The sequence below is a fragment of the Lactuca serriola genome, chromosome 5, assembly GCF_051521515.1.
Source record: "Lactuca serriola cultivar US96UC23 chromosome 5, Lser_US96UC23_V15, whole genome shotgun sequence".
Taxonomy (NCBI): domain Eukaryota; kingdom Viridiplantae; phylum Streptophyta; class Magnoliopsida; order Asterales; family Asteraceae; genus Lactuca; species Lactuca serriola.
The window spans coordinates 260,295,242-260,300,535 of NC_136412.1; the positions used below are offsets into that span (position 1 = coordinate 260,295,242).

Here is a 5,294-nt window from a genome sequence, read left to right on the forward strand (position 1 = left end):
CAACCCATATATTTAATTAGTTATCCTTTGATCACTTAATTAATTCCAAATTAATTCTTTGATCAACTAATTAAATAATATTATTAATATATTAGAACTTATAATATATTAATAATCTCCAAGTGTTATTTCTCTCATTTAGTCTATCCAATTGCATGGTGCCATGCAACCCAAATGGACCATGCCGGGTCGGGTCAAGTACAAGCCCGAAATAGTTATGGACTTAGACACCTTATCCAACATTTATATCTACAAAATATGTTGGGTAAAACATGGGTAGATGAATGATGAGGGATGAAAGCTGATATAGAGGAACATTGGCAGTATGGACATAGTGTCCTATAGGTGAACATTGGCAGAAATTAACCTAGTACCCTATAGATGAGCATTGGCAGCCGCGCCACAATCTGTAGATGTTTTTGATCTACTCTAAACATCCTAGTAGCTGCGATCTAAGGATAATATCGGCAACTGCGCCTAATAGATGACATCATAACCCTGGAAGTCGTGCCTAAAGGATAATATCGGCAGCTACGCCTAATAGAGAATTTCATAATTCTGGCAGCTGCGCCTAAATGATAATATTGGCAGATGTGCTTAATAGATAATATTGACAGTTGTGTCATTGGCAACGATGGACTTCGTGCCTACTCCTTAGGACAATCTTTAAGACTGGATGAGTGAATGATAAATGATTATTAGGGGAGATCCTTAAGAAATAATTAAGATAATAAGGATGGGTAATTGGGTTGATTGTTTAATGATTAAACATAATTATATTATTGTGGGTTGAAAACCCTATGTACTCACCAGGTTTCCCAACCTGACCCACTCAAGTTTATTGTATCACAGGTGTCGATATGAAGTTACATTACACTGAGAGATTAAGGAGATGTAAATCACTAGTGTTAATGAATGTAAGTTATGTTTATGCTTATGTTTCTATATTGACGATGACATCCCAGAGTTTTAAAATGAATAAAATACATTTCTTCAAAAAAAAAGTTTTGATAACATATTTATCATGTTTTTCTGGGAACAAATTCCGCAACACTTTTCTTTAAAATGTACTCTGATTTTTAAACAAACATAAACAAAATCGGTCTTTTCTAGCCGTGAAAATGGGGATGTCACATTACCCTATCCATAATTGGGCAAGACCCAGGCCCAATTCTTGTTCCCAAAAAACCCAAAATTATACAAGGCCCATCATTGGCCCATTTTTCCAAATTGGGCCCAAACTCCTTTTTGGGCCTTATCCTAAGGTCCACCTTTTCACTTGGCCCAAAACACCCATACTCAGATAGACCAATAAGGGCCCAAGCATTCAAGGTCAAAAAGTTGGCCCAAAACTTGAAGCCCAAAGTCCGAAGTCCAATAGAAGGCATACGCGGGGCATACTCCTTCGGTACGTTGGGCGTATACCGCCTCGCATTGACCCACAACAGGGTGGTTGAACGAGTACGCGACACATATTGCTCCATACGTGGGGCGTACCCTCGCAGCGTCCAAAATCTCAATAAGTATTTAATGGCTTAAAAACTTAAGCCCAAACTTCAGATCCATGGTCCAAATGCACCTTAGAGTCATAAAGTCTCCAAATTTATGACTTTAGACGTCCAAAAAGTCCTTAATACATGGTCTTAATCCATTAAGACCTTCCATAAGAAGCATTACGCCAAACTAGCTAAAGGGACCTCATTTTAATGGCTTAGAACCCTTCGTAGGGTTTGAAAGGACAACCTAAAATGTCCAACACCAAACATGCACAACAATGGGACTTTTTGGGACAAAAGAACACCATAAAGCTACCAAGATGAGATCTAAGCAAACCAAACATAAAGGTAGCAACTTTTTACCTCCTGGATCTTCCCAAGAAAATGATGATCCAAGATCCACAAGCTTGCTTTGCCTTCTAGAATCCTTGATGTACTTCCTTCTCCTTTAAGCACAGAAAGAACACACTTTAAGCTCAAAACACTCTCTTATGGGGTTAGGGTTTTCTAATAATGACTCAAGGACTTGGAGGCTGAAAGGGTGAGGCTAAATGATCCATAAAAGTGTTTAAATACTCCTCAAACCCTAAAAATTAGGGTTTCACCCGGACATTAGTACGCCCAACGTATATATGTGTACGCTTAGCGTACTATGGCGCGCCCTAGTATGCTTAGCGTACTCACATGTACGCCCAACGTACTCCTGCTCCCAAAATTACCATTTTGCTACTAGGGCTTCTTAGGGCTACATCTTTATATTCCAAGGACCCAAACATGACATAATTATAAACCAAAGGAAGGATTTGAAAATACCTGAAACTCGAGATGTTACATATTGGATACTTTGATTGCTTGAATTCAGGTTCTGTGTAGCTTAGTGACTATTAAATTACATGAACTTGTTACCTAGTAGTTTAGTGACCATTAAATTACTATAGCTAGGATCAAACAAATCCTAGATAAGTGATAAAAGTAACTAATTTAGTTTTTTTGGAGAACATAAATTATGACCGTAATTGTGTTTATTTAGATAAATCTTACATAGCTTATCTACATCCAATAACTGACTATGTGTTTTGCTTATGTATGACCATACAAGGTAGTTCATGAATTAGTGAAAACATTAGTAAATTTGGACTTGAATTGCTAATAACATAATATTTGATAACCAACTTTAATAATCCATAATTAGTAGCTAACCATAGAGGAGAAGTGGATTCGAACTAAACAAAAGTGTTTTTAGAATATTGATTGAGATTATTAGTTAATTGTTTAAGTTTGTCTAAACTTGTAAAATCAATAAAACTATTTTAACTTTTTGTTGTTTTAGGTTAATTTATAGTAATTAAATTAATTAATTAAATCTGTTTCATGTGTTCGACCCCAACTTACTTTACTATACTATAAATTAACTAGGTACACTGCCTATAGGTGCATTAGTAAATAAGTAGTTAAGTTATAAATTTAAAGCTAGATAGGTTATAAGTGCATTAGTAAATAAGTAGTTAAGTTATAAATTTAAAGCTAGATAGGTGATATCTTTTGCATACATCAAGTTTTTGGTGCCTTTGTCGGGGAACGACTATTTTAATTCTTTAATTTAATTGCTTTAGTTTAATTGATCCTTATTGTGGGGTAAAACCTGCAAAAAGTTAATTTTTAGCATTAGATTTTTTTTCAAAACTGAAGTCACAACGTGAACTCTTAAAGCTCATGACGTGAGCTCGGATCTTTTATGTTTTCTTTTGTTTTTGCATTCTATTTAGTTTATCTGCTTCAACACGAGGTGGTATCATTACCACATTGTGGGGAGCGATCAGTAGGAATTTTTAATTACTTTTTGTTCGTTTTTACGTTTTTATTTTTGTTTTTGTTGCAACAGTATATGACTCATGGATCAAACACACCTTTGACACCACCACTTGAAGATCCATAGTCAACTTTTCATAAAAAGAAGGACAAGAACGTAGGAGAATCAAATACACCAAAAAAAATCACCATTCAAGGATTTAAAATCGGTTTTTAGTAAAAATAAGGGCAAGCATGTAGGAGAATCAAGCAACCTCCCGAAAGACGAAGTCACTTTTGAAGGCATCGAGAGCACTCCTAATAAGAAGTAAACTGGTTACGAAACATATCAAAGTAGTGACAATGAAGGCGAGCCAACAAACATTATGGCGGACATTGATGACATGACAATGGAGACATACAATAAGAGAATTCAAGAGGACACCGGTCCAGGTTTAGTGTAGCCCGCAATTCTCGCTACCTCAACATTCGAGCTTAAAGGACATATTCTTTCCACGCTTAAAGGATGTTCCATTTTCCGGTAAAGATCACGAGGATGATCACAAACACCTTGATGAAGTCAATGACAACACTAATTACTTCAACATTCTGAATGTTCCATGCGATACGGTGTTGTTGAGAATGCTTCCAATCACTTTCAAAGGAGCTGCTAAAGATTGGTTAAAGGCACTTCAACTCGGTGCAATTACTACATGGGCACAAATGTGTGAACTCAAAAGTGTCTAAACTCAAGAAGGCAATAGCTACATTTGAGAAACAACCAAAAGAATCACTTTATGAAGCATGGGAGTGTTACAAGGGATTACTTAGAAATTTCCCCCAAAATGATATTAGTGTGCAACAATAAGTTTCAATCTTCTACGATGGGGTAAATGTGATGACAAGGCAACGCCTTAATTCTCAAGGACCTTTAACGAAAAAAATCTCGCTGAAATTAAGGAGTTAATTGAAGAGTTTTCTAAGCATTTGCGTGAGTATCATAATCCTCGAAATGATGGAGCAAAAGGAATTGGGAGTGGCACTTCGGAAGACATGGCGACTGTTTTGGCTATGTTGAATAATATGGATCGGAGAACGACAAAGATAGATCAATCCATACACATTATACATGCGGGTGGTGAAAAATGCAATGGTCCACATTTGTCAAAAGATTGCCATTTGGCCGAGAACGGGAATAAGAAAGCTCAAGTGTGCTACTCAAGTGGACCGTTAAGATGAAGATCAGAGGAAGCCAAAGAAAGAATGGTTGCCTTAAAAAGAAGAGAAATGTAGGCAAATCGGCCGAGGCTTCTACCAAAAAGAGCAACCACGACATGAAAAGAAAATTGATTTTGAGTCCATGCTTACTAGACTTATGGAGGCTTTGAAAAAACGTCATGACGAAACCGATGCAACAATAAGAGACCAACAAGCTCTAATGAGAGATCAACAAACTTTGCTTAGCCATCATCAAGCATAAATTCAAAATATTGAAGCTCAACTTGGTCGATTAACTACATTGGTTAACGAACGATTATGTCCACAAATTCACGATAAGAAACCATCATCGCATGTCATGGTCATCGATACTGAAGAAGACACTATTTGAGAGGTCCTAGAAGCCTTAGAAGAAGAGCCAAAGCAATTCGAACCACCACCAAATAATTCGAAGATCGAGAAAAAAAAATTTGCTGAATCACCATCTTCACGACGTGGAGATTCAATCTCCACGACGTGGCCTAGGTATGAACAGAAAATATTACTGATGTTCGAGCTTATCAACCACCACTACAATTCCCTTCTCGAGCCAGGGTTCACCCACTAGAGCAAGAGCATATGAAATTTATGAAGCAATTAAAGGGTATTCCTATTAATACTCCTTTTATTGAATCCTTGGCACAAGTGCCCGAATATGCAAAGTCCTTGCAAGACTTACTCGATACGCACAAAGAACTAGAGAAGACCTCCAAGGTTGTCCTTAGTGAGCAAAGTTCTAAGGTTATTATGGAG

The 5,294-nt window shown here is 36.9% G+C and overlaps 1 non-coding gene across 1 annotated transcript; it reads right to left on the reverse strand.

Annotated features, from left to right (window-relative positions):
• Nucleotides 1–4,029: 4,029 nt before the first annotated feature.
• LOC145056049 (small nucleolar RNA R71) lies at nt 4,030–4,136 on the reverse strand. Its single transcript, XR_013685590.1, has one exon. It is a non-coding gene; the product is annotated as a small nucleolar RNA R71 (small nucleolar RNA).
• Nucleotides 4,137–5,294: the final 1,158 nt, after the last annotated feature.